General features: G+C 42.9%; 1 long non-coding RNA gene across 1 annotated transcript in view; it reads left to right on the forward strand.

Moving 5' to 3' along the window:
* The window catches only part of LOC125754485 (uncharacterized), an 89,931-nt gene that overhangs the window by 53,691 nt on the left and 24,152 nt on the right, over positions 1 to 12,088 (forward strand). Inside the window, exon 4 of the long non-coding RNA XR_007408832.1 lies at positions 7,054 to 7,187. This is a non-coding gene — a long non-coding RNA (uncharacterized LOC125754485). The remainder of the gene's footprint in view (positions 1 to 7,053; positions 7,188 to 12,088) is intronic.

Genomic DNA, 12,088 nt, shown 5'->3' on the forward strand with positions numbered 1-12,088 from the left:
GAGAGAAGCAGGCTCTATGTAGGGAGCCCAATGTGGGACTCAATCCCGGGTCTCCAGGATCATGCCCTGGGCTGAAGGCGGCGCTAAACCGCTGAGCCACCCAGGCTGCCCCACTCCCTCTTACAATATCACATTGTGTTCCCAGAGTCACCTGGTCTTGCCCCCATTCTTCCCAATGGGTAAACTAGAAGCTATTGTGACCTCTGCCCTTAATAACCATAGCTCCAAATCTGTACCTCTTTATGGAAGCTACAGTTTTCAGGCATCTAGTAGAGTTTGGGAAGCCTCTCCTAGAGTTTTGTTATCAAAATGTCATAAGAGTTGACAAATTAAGATATTGAAAGAAAATACGAGATTGAAACTTAAGCAAAATTGTAGGCATGGTGACTCTAAAACCCAGCTGGGTGAGGCAATGAGCAATGGGTGCAGATACATGTTAGCCAATAAGTGTTGAGTCCCATCAGGCAGAGATGTCCTACAATTTTGACTTTCTTCTTGTACCTCCTTTGGTGCTAGCTGCTTGAATGATCATCTGTGTATTTACTGTAGAGAGAATAGTGAACTATAATATATTGCTCATTTTGGTTCCATCTCCAGACATAGGTGGTAACAACAAATGCTTGCCACCTTCCAGTGTCTAAATGTGGAACTGGAGGTATTAGAAAGAATAAAGGACCAAGGGTCAGTTTAGGCACCACAAAAGAAAATCAGTTTTTGACTGATTTTTGACCCAAGTGATTTGTCTATCCTCCCTCGTAGGATTGTGGTGAGCATCTAATGAAAGTATGCATCTGAAATATTTTATGTCAGAAGTACGATACCAGTGTATTAGGTTGTACCAAATAGGGTATGTTCTCATTTTCAGCAACATTTTTTTGGGTACCATCCATGTTCTCAGCTGTTGTGTGGATTCCTAGAGGACTATTAAGAAGCATTGGCAGGTACTACAAATTCTTTCTTATTATTAGTGCTTTCTTGTGTGGCAGAGAAATAATATTTTATGTCACTTTGACCTGACTTCACTGCTGCTGACTGCGGTTCATACATTTCTGAAATGTAATCTAATAAAGGGAAAAGTAGACATTTTTCTTCCTGGAAAGTCCTGTAGGTTTGCCACATTGCTCTGAGCAGTGGTGGTTGAATTTCCAAATTCCTATCAATGAGGGAGCAGCATATTCTTGGTAAGAGGAGGGGAACTAGGGGGAAGACGTCTCTGTTGAGAATATGTGAGAAAAGAGCCTAAAAAAGAGTCTAAATCTGGAGATCTCTCCCTATAACCCTGCTAATTTGAGCCCGAGTGGAGTATTAGAAGGATTGTGTGTATGGAGATTGCTTTAGTAACCCGGCTTTGAATCCCAACAAATAAGATTATCCTCCCAAAGCAGCAGCATCTGGCTTGACCCAGGAATTGAGGCATATAAAAATAGTTACGGGGAAATTTTAAAGAAGAAAACAGATGTAGTTTTTAAATCAGGATGGGATCTATTTGGTCAATTACTTTATATGGGTGTGGTCAAATCAGACATGCTTGAGAGATTTGCTTTTTATGATTTACCACAACTTATTACAAATGGAAGGGTTGCACCAGTATGGATATGACTTGCTTTAAGAAAATCCAGTATTTATAACCCCGCAAATTTATAAACAGATGAACTAAGGGATGAATATTTCCATTATAAAAGGATTCATTTATGGGGTTTTCTTCCAGAATATTTAAAAGATGACTTGATTCACAAATATGGTTTGCTCACGAGTTTTCAGAAACACATCTGAGAGAAATATAAATGCATGCACATATGCTCAACTGGGTTTAGATTCTTCATTACGGTAGGTAGCATCTTCGGTGTCTCAGGATGACTACACCTGCTGTAGGCTTGTTTTTACTGCAAATATCCAGCTCACTTCTCACTTAACAATCAAGAACTCCTTATTGTTGAGCAATGCAATCTGCCATGGGCTCTGTACTTTTTTGGTGGATTTGCCAAGAATGCAAAGCTTTGACTGTTTATTTCGCAGGGTTATGTTCACTGTGAACAGAATTGAGGGGTACAGTGCTGTCTCTCTTTGGGATAAAGGCTTGCTTACTGCTTACCAGAAAACAGCATGGGCCCTAAGCTCAGTGTTCCTCATCTGTGTTGCAAACTCATTGCGTGCACAGCATCCATCTGGGCTAACGTCATTACTCCTATGGGATTCTGGGGCAAGGAGATCCGGCACATATTCTGATGCTCATGCTTCTTGCCTTGCCATAAACAATAAAGTCTTTTGTCTCTGACCTAGGAGTCTCATGTCTTCTGCTAGCTCCTGTGAAATAGTAACCAGCTAACTTCTTGGCCTGCGTATAGGGTAAAATCAATTCCCAGACCTGAAAATAATTTCAATTTGATTGTGTTGGGTCTCTGTGGATTTGGGGTTACCTGGGCACTTTGTTTACTTGACATAAAAGGCATCTATGACTTTATTTTCCCATCTTTTATTTGTCTAGGACTGCATGGTGAAATAGTTAACTACTTTATTGTCATAGGTCTAAGCTACAACAGCTGGCGTTTGGCTAGATTTTTGTTATTGTTGTTTTCTTTTATATTTAGGAAGGGGAATTCTTTGATACTATTGGATTGACATTTCCTTCTCTAAGTGCAACTCCGCATTATACATGGAAGGGAGAAATTAATATTATTAAGGAATCTGCACATTGGGAATGGAGGTTGTATGATTTATGAATTGACAGTATATATAGGATGTATATTTTAAATGTATCTTAAAAGTTCTCAATGTGTGGTTACTTGTATATGGAGTGTATTACTAGAAAATATCTACCTGGAGGGCAGCCCGGGTGGCTCAGCGGTTTAGCGCCGCCTTCAGCCAAGGGCGTGACCCCGGGGTCCCGGGATCGAGTTCCACGTCGGGCTCCCTGCATGGAGCCTGCTTCTCCCTTTGCCTGTGTCTCTGCCTCTCTCTCTCTCTATCATGAATAAATAAATAAAATTAAAAAAAAAAGAAAATATCTACCTGGACCATGATAGATGTGCTTTGTGTTCTCAGAATTAGAATTCTGGGTCCAGGAATAGTTTCTCTTTTGCTGAGTTGGGGTCAAGTGCCTTATCTTTTAGTTGAACTTCAGAACATTTGGGAACAAAAGATACTACCTTTGGGATAGAATTTATGCATGGACATTTGTAAAGGGAACCTTGTAGATCTGATTTGTTGCATATGTTTATGGCTGGACATGGTAGGGGCTTGGATTTGTTTTGAGGGAACATAGAGAAATGATCCAAATGAATGCCATTCCTTTCAAATTATCACATTGAAAATATGTATGTTATTCCTAAGCTATTGCCAGTATTATGACTTAAACTTTCCTATAACTCCTTTTATGGGGGGGTATTCCGTGTCTGAGGTCCAGTGGTGATCAGCCTTTGTGCTTTTTTCCCCAATTGCCAAAAATAATTTAGAGGCAAGTCAAAGGTTAAAGCAGGTGATCAAATGGTGTAAAAACACAAGGACATATAATATAACAAAATTGATTTTCAGATGGAACCCAAAGGCTATTGCCAAGTGAACTTCCAGAAATTCTTTAGATGATGTCAATTTCTCAGAACTAAGTGATAGCTTCCCAAAGTGTCAAGTACAAAGGGTCTAATAATTTAGTCAGCTTGGGCTTTTAAAACAAAATATGTGCTGGGTGGCCCAAACAAGAGATGTTCTTGAAGTTCTAAGGTCAAGGTGCGAACTGTTTTGGTTCCTAGCAAGGGCCCTCTTCCTGACTTGCAGATGTCATCTTGTCATCTTGTGTCCTCACACGACAGAGAGACAAGGGACCCTGGTGTCTCTTCCTCATCTTGTAAGGGTACCACTTCCATCACTGGGGCTTTACTCTTGTGATCTCATCTAAACCTAATTTCCTTCTAAATGCCCTGCCTCCTACTCCCATCACATTGAGAGCTAGCGCTTCAGCATATGAATTTTAGGGGGCATGGGCATTTAGCTTACAACAGTATTCATCCTATTACATTTAGGTTCATGGCTGAACCATACTGGCATGTCAATACCACCCTGAGTCTGTGTGGCATGGCGGGTGAGTATGTGCTTCACGACCAAGAGTACAGCCTATTAGAATTGGTCCCAACCAGTTCATCTTTATTCAGTTCATTGTTGCAAGCTCTGTGGAAAGTCAAGTTCTCCAATAACAGTGAGGCTTTGTAAGGACTGGTGACATGCTGGTCTCAAAATTCTAGCATGTTTCTGGAGATGTGGCCTTTGCCCTTACTTTCATGATTATAGTACACGTGCAGGGAATTTGGACATCATCTAGTCCACTGTTTCCCAAATTTCAGCCATTTTGTGTCATGATTTTGTTATACATATGTACCAACTATGTCATTATTAACTTATATTCTTGAAAGTATCTCCCTTGGAAAAACTACAAATTTATTTAAAAAAGGAGTCTCTGTATTACCACAATAATCGAAAACCCACGTGACATATATACAAGATAATCATAAAATAAATACACTGAAAGTGAAATAATGTTATTAAATTCTAATTAGATACTGATTCTCTGAACTCAACTTCTAGTTTTTGTTTGCTTACAGCGATTAACAAGTACTAAAGAGATATTAAAAATATATTAAGTCTGTGAAGGGTTATTGCACCTGAATTTGTTTGTGCCTTATATCTACATTCTTGTAAAGCCCCCTCCCATACTGAATCTGGTTTTGGCCATGTCATTTGCTTTGGCCATCAGACAATAGCAAATGTGATGTTACCAGTGACTTGAAAAGTACTTGCATATTCGGGCTTTCCTTCTCTTACTATTCTTGGAAACTTTGACTAGCACATGAACAAACCCAGGCTAGCCTGATAGATGATGAGAGTCACATGACCCAGTTACCCCATCACCCCACCCAACTAATGACCAGGCTAATGACTGGGTGTGTCATCAGCTAACCCTAGTCAATCTGCTGGCTCCAGCCACAATAGTGGGCTCAGCCGGGGCCAGCTGATCCTGGCCCAGATCAGCAGGACCAGTAGACTGATAGGTGTGAGAACACTAATACATCATTGTTGTCTTGTGCCCCTCACCCATTTCTGGGTGGTTTGTTATTGAGCAAAAATGAACTTAGCTCCTAAAGTAAGATTTGGGCCATAAAACTGATAGCATGAAATTTTCCGGTACAGTTTTTTTTCGGTGTTGAATTTGAATTCAGCCATCTGGTCTTACAATTAATGATATACATCCCACCCTTCAAGAAACTCTGATTCAGTCTAAGTTTCACCTTTTAGGTTTAACAGCTGAAGGTCCAGAGAGGTGACATGACTACCTAGACTTCCTAGTTAGCTAGTGACAGAGGTGATACTAGAGTTCAGGTCTTAATGTGTGCAGTCTATTTCCAGTGCAGATTGCTGCGTTCTTCAAGATTGGTGTGTTTAATCATTAAAAAAAAATGATGAGTAAGGTTTTAGGGAGACATTGTGTCATCAGCTTATTTTGTCTGTATCCTCTCATGAACATAGCAGAATTCAAGTTAACTCACATATTGAAAAAAGTCATTAAATTTTTTTTTATTATCTATGTTCTGGGTTGAATTGTACCCCCTTCAGCCCCAAAGATATATTGAAATCCTAACTCCAGGTACCAATGAATGTGACCTTATCTAGAAACAGTCTTTGCAGATATAGTCAGGTTAAGATGAGGCCATACTAGGTTAGAGTCAGCTCTAAATCCAATGAATAGTGTCCTTTAGGAGAGAGAGATTTTCACACAGAGATACCTCAAGGGAAGATATCCATATGAAGATGGAGGCAGAGATGAGGATTATGCTGCCACGGGTCAAGGACTGCCAAGGATTGCTGGCAACCATCAGAAACTAGGAAGAGGCAAGAAAGGATTCTTCCCTCCAGCCTTCAAAGAGAATTTGGCCCAGTATTGATTTCCAACTTCTTGCCTTTGTAACTGTGAAAGAAGAAGTTTCTGTTGTTTCAAGCCACCCAGTTTGTGGGACTTTGTTACGGTAGCCCTGGGAAACTAAGGCATCTTGCCTGTTCATTTCTGTTGGCAATAATATTCCATCTATGTTATACCTAAATAAGATGTGAAGTAGCTAAACTTTACAGAATAAGAAAGCCAGGAATTCAAAAACAACCTCATCCATCCCCTAAAAATAAGCCACTGAACAGGCACCCCTGCATGGCTAACCAGGAGCTGAGTGTGTAGATGACAGTGGGCAGCCTGGTCTTGCATTTCTTTCCATCAAAAAAGGAGGCACCAGGTCCCCTCCTTCCCTTTGGGCTGCTCTGGCTCGGACCTGGGGCAGCAGAGCAAGTCTACCAGGCAGGATCTTCTTCAGAGTTCGTAAAAATCTAGAAATTCAGTCTTTGTGGGCAAATTAACATTCACCAAAGAATTCATTGTAAGTTCATTTTATTTGGAAGGTAACAGACATCTATATTTTCTGTCCACGAAACCATCTTCTAGGAGTGAAGACAGATACACTCAGAGTTGACATTCCTTCCTTTCTTCTAATTCTATGTGACCCGGAAGCTGGTTTTCCTATACAGGAGAAAGTGATGTTGGCACCCAGCGAATTACTCCCTCCTGCTCCTTCAGTTCTCAGGGTAGCCCTTCCTTTTCTTCATTGCGTTAGTCATTATCCAGTTACAGTCATTTACATTTTGAAATCCTTATCCTGCTGCATCAGAGTATTAATAGGGGGTGCAGGGCAGCTGCACTGAGGCAATTTACTTGGCTTCTGAAAACCTCTTCCAGATAATCCAGAAAAATCTGTCACATGGGGACCCCAATTTGTCTGATTACCTTTTTCTGACAGATGCTAGGGTCATATGCTTAGACTTTTATTTTTGTTGCTTTCATTTGGTTAATTCTATTAGTGGCTTACTCCGGACATGAAAGTCATTTGCTATTAAAAACAAATGTCATCTCAAAAGGAAAGTCCCAAGGCTGCCTTTCCTTCTGATCTTCCCGTCAACAGCAGAAACTGAATGTTCAATTCAAAAGTGTTGCTTTGCATTAATTGTCTTCTATCTTCCATGCAGAGTGGGAAATAACACCTCTGAGTGAAGACGGAAAAAGAGGTCCTGATTATTAGGTGAATTTGTAGCTGTCCCTCAGACCTTCTCTGGATGACGCAACACAACCAACTCTGATGTCAACCCTGAGAATTTTGCTGGTGAGTTTGTCAGGGACTCCCAGCTGCCTCAGAATAACCCTTCACCCCTTCTTCCTCAGGTGCTAATTTGTTGGGGCCCCGAATGTGCTCATCTACAAAGTCCTATTTCTCAGGTTTCCTGCAGCAAAGTGGCCCTATGACAAGAGTTCTGGCTAATAACACGTAAGGAGAAGCCTGATAGGGATTTCTGGGAAAATTTTGCTTTTCTGGGAAAATTTAGGCATTGTTCCTCCCTCCTTCTGGCACCGTTCTCTCCTTCCTTTCTGCCCATGTAATGTCTCAAGCTGGAGTAGCCATCTTGTTACCATATGGGAGAAGCCAAGAGACTTGCAGAGCCTTTGCCCTGATGCACTTAGCTACCGAATCAATGCCAGGAAATGTCTACTTCTGGACTTCTCTTTCATGAGAAAAAATAATCCCCATTTTATCCACATCACCGTTAAGTGGATTTTCTGTTATGTGCAGCCACACTTGATCTTTGGATGATACAGTGGATTTCTGAGAGCCCCATAGAAAATGTGTTTCTATGTCTTAGGTTGGGGAGTTATCTGGAGCTGGAAGGAAACCTGAGCCAGGGAGGGAAGGCTGGCAGAGCAGAGCCCTGGCATTCCCTGTGTGTGTGTCAGGCTCAGCCTCTTATATTCTCAGTTTACTGTATGGCTTAGGGCTTTATTAGTGTTCTGGGTAACTTGTCAGAGGGATTCCCTGGGCTTCCAGGCCCCTTTTGGGGAATTGCATTTAATGAACAACTGCTTTGTTCATTTCCTCACTAATTTTCCATTCTTGAGAGAAAAAGGAAGCTCTGACTGAGATAATGATATCCTAGTGCCCATTAGGAGAGCATGATGTACTTTTAAGCGAATTGGGGGGGGGGGAGGATATATTTTTATGAATTGAAAATGTCATTTTGTACACAAGAAGTCATTCTGAGTAAGGACGAAAATACTCACAAAAACCAGAAATGTAGCTGGATTGGATCATCTCTTTTCCTGACATACCTTTAAAAAAACCTGTTTCAGAACGTTCCAGTCATTCTTTACCACTACAGTCTGAAGACCGGGAGTCTGCTGGAGTCTCTTGAAATTATTCTGCTGGTTGTGGGGATCAGAGTGTCAGCTGGGGAACCTTGGTGTACTACTACTGTGGTGGGGAGATCCGTGCTTGGCCCAGGCTTTTTGGGGGCCTCTGTAGAATCCCCTCATGGCCATGGGCCCTGATGTAGAGAAAGACAGCTAGCATGGGTAGGACTCCTGGGCTGCAGAGGGACAAACTGCCTCTTGAGGAGAGCAGGACAGACCCCTCTGGATTTGCTTACTCTCAATATCAAAGCAGGCCCAGAGACTTCATTTACTTTTTATTGCTCTGGCTGTTCTCTTCATATAGCTTGACACAAAAGGCACCTCCTCAGCAAGTAGGAGGCGGGACAGTGTACTAATAATCCAGAACCTAGTCCTAGTTCATCTGGAAGATCTGCCATTTATATGCTGGCTGACAGTTACTTAGCTTCTCTGAGCCTTGGCTTCCCCATCTATAAAATTAATTATTCAGGGTATCTATTATTGCTGCTTGGGAAATGACCACACAAATCTCCGCGGCAGCCAACAATAATTTCTCACTTACATACTGCTAGTCAACTAGGGGAGAGCTTTTCTAGATTGCGGAAGAGTGAGCCTCCGACCCAGGTTGTAATTGCTTCGTGCAGGTTATTATTCTGCAGCCCGGGCTGGAGGACAGTGGCTGCCAGGAGCACGCTTTTCTTGTGGTGGAGTTTGAAATCTTCTAGGCCGGTGAGCGGAAACCTGTGATCCTCCTTAGGCTTGTAACTGATGCATTGTCACTTTTGCGGTCACTCCATTGGTCAAAGCGAGTTACATGGCCAAACCCCACATCCACAGAGTGGGAAATATATTCCTGCTATGGAGGAGGTGGGAAGTAAATATTTACTGAACAATATTCTAATGACCATTCTCAGCTGAAACTGATGTTTTAGAGACATAATGAGGGTGATGAGAGGCATTCAGCGTGGAGCCATACACATAGTACGTGCTCATTAAATGCTCGCTGCTCTTTCTGCTGCAATCACTGCTGTGTCTGCTGGTACTGTACTCCCAAGCTTAGGGATGGGGGCTCCAGAGAGGAACCCATCGTATAGCCTGTGCACTATTCAAGACCTTGCTGGCCTGAGAATCACAGCTTCATCTCCACTCTAGTAAGCAATGTTCTCGCCTTTGACCTCAAATGGCCCCATGGAAGCTTCTGAGAACTTTGGACTATTGTGATGCCCAGTTTCTTAAGCACATCCTCCTACCTTTATAGCATGTGTATGCTGGTTCTCATTTGACCCTCTCAATTATCCTATGAAGTAAACTGAGAAGCCATTGCCGTTATTATTTTACAGAGAAGAGAACAGGTCGGGTTGATCCCTGGCGACTTCTGTCTCTTTGGTCTTAGGGTCTAAAGCTTGGATGGCAAAGTGTCATGTTCGTGACAAGGGTATTAGTTGAGGTGTAGGAATTAACATAAAGATGTGGAACTTCAATAATTCCTTTCTTCAGTCCTTTGTTCATTTACTCATTTAACAAGCAGACATTTACAGAGCCCGTCATATGCTCCACAAGCACTGTGGTGAGTGCCAGGGACAGCACATGAGAGTGGAGGGCTCAGCAGACTCCAGGGTAATTCCAGGCCCATCTGGGGTTCAGAGCTTGGCAGGGAATCGGTGGGGGCCAGAGTCAGGAAGCATGAGCTTGCTTGTCACCCCTGTGTCACTCATCACTCTGTGTCTACTAAAGTGCCTTATATCTGCTATTTGCTCTGAGTTAATTTGAATTTAATCCCATCTTCTGCTATATAGATGGTACGCTCTTCATTTTATAGATAAGGAAACTGTGAAGCTCAGATAGGTTATTTATCTTTCTCAGGATTACACAGCTGGTAGACAAAGCGTACTTTTTCTATCGCTTAAGTCTTTCTTGTCAATAATAGCTGCTGATACGAGTCAAGGGTTTCTTATATGTTACCTGCAAACCTCATAGCAACTCTGCCTTCTTTTCCTCTTAACTGAACAGAAGGGTTAAGTCACTGGCCTGAGGTCACACAGCTAATGTTATAGTTAATAAAGTTCAAGCCTGGGGCTGTCAAGACTCACATTCCTCTTACTCTTTTTCTCACTAAGAAAGACCTCTTGGGCTCCCTCATAATCTCACCGAACCACTCTTGGACTCCCGTGTGTGGTAGGAGACTAAAAGAACAGCAAGAAAATATTTTTCCTTTAAAGGGCAGCCTGAAAAAAAATAAATAAATAAAGGGCAGCCTGTGTGCATGGTGTGCAGAGGGAGACGGTGGGAAGTGAAATCCTATCCCCAGTCTTGGTGGTTGGTGGGCTGATTGTAAGACCCTCACACCTTCTTTTTGACCATCTCTTGCTGGTATCATACCTCTTCTAGCATCTGACTTCCTGCATCCTTAGTCAACAGCCGTGGCTCTGAGGACTGTCATCTGGCTGGGCCTGCCTGACCTGTAACCTCCACCCCCCAGACCATTTGAAGTCTGCCTCAGTGAGGTAGGCCAGGCACAGCCCGTAACCGCAGCACCAGCAGCTTCTACCACCAGGAAGTGAACCAGGATCTTTCCTGGACTCCAGCCCAAGCTCAGAATATGCAGCCAACAGGAGGTCACTGGGAAAGGGTATTAGCTCATTGCAACCTTTAGCATCATTGCTGTAGTTTCTCTCCTGCCTTGGAAAAAATTGCGTCTTTTTCCCGACTGCTCCCTAGCACCCTCACATAAACCCAGGCACTGAGGGCCAAAATGGACCAAGGCAGCACACACCCAACCCACTGTGTGCTGTGAGAACGGTTAGACTTTGTGCATTTTCTAATCTGATTACATTTCCAGTCCAAACTGTCTTTATTTCTCCCTTCCTAATTGATTTCCCTGCTCTCACCCCTACAATTTGTTCTTTACTCAGCAGCCACCCCCATCCTTTTAAATCGTGAGTCTGATCATGTCGTTCTTCTGTTCAAAGTCCCCTAATGGCTTGTCATGCTCCTCAGAGAAAAGCCAAAGTCCTTACGGTGGCCTTTAAGGATCCAGGGCAGGGGCCAGCATGCTTTTTCTGCAAAGGGACAGATAATAAATAGTTTGGGCTTTGGGGCCCATTGGTCTCTGTGGCAGCTACTCAACTCTGTGGGCATGAAAGCAACCACTGACAATATGTAAATGAACGCGTGTGGCTATGTCCCAACAAAACTTTGTTCCCAGAAACAGGCGGTAGGTGGGCTGTGACCCCTGGTCTGTAGTTTGGTGACCTCTGCTCCAGGTGACTGGCCTCTGTGCTCTTTTGGCTCTTCCGATCTTATTTTGTCCTTTGCTTCAGCCCTACTGATAGCTACAAACACTCTAAGCCTTTGTTTGGGGCCTTGCCCTGGCTCTCCTACCCAGAACATTCTTCCCTTGTGGATCTGAATGCCTCCTTTTCTCATTTCCTTCAGGTTTCTGCTTCAGTGTCATTGCCAGAGAGCCCCTCCTGGCCACTGTGTCTGAAATAGCAACCTTTTCATTTTCGTAGCGCCTCACACTCTTTACTCTGCTTTATTTCCCTCAATAGCCCTTGCTGCCACCTGTATATTTATCGAACAAATAAATGATTTCTTTGGCAAATATTATCGAGTGCCTCCTTAATGCCAGGCAACATCCTAGGTGCTGGAATTCTATAAAGAATGAAACAGACAAAAGCCTTCCATCACTGGACTGTAAGTCTAGCTGGGGAAGACAGAGGGAACGGAGTGAGCATAAATATAAATGTGGCAGGTAGAGATAAGTGCTCTGCAGGAAATCAGGCTGGGCAAGGGGGCAGGTCGTGGGGGGATGTGCCTCTGTCTCTCTCTCGGGGTTCATCT

Source organism: Canis lupus, chromosome 37 (assembly GCF_003254725.2).
Source record: "Canis lupus dingo isolate Sandy chromosome 37, ASM325472v2, whole genome shotgun sequence".
Lineage (NCBI taxonomy): Eukaryota > Metazoa > Chordata > Mammalia > Carnivora > Canidae > Canis > Canis lupus.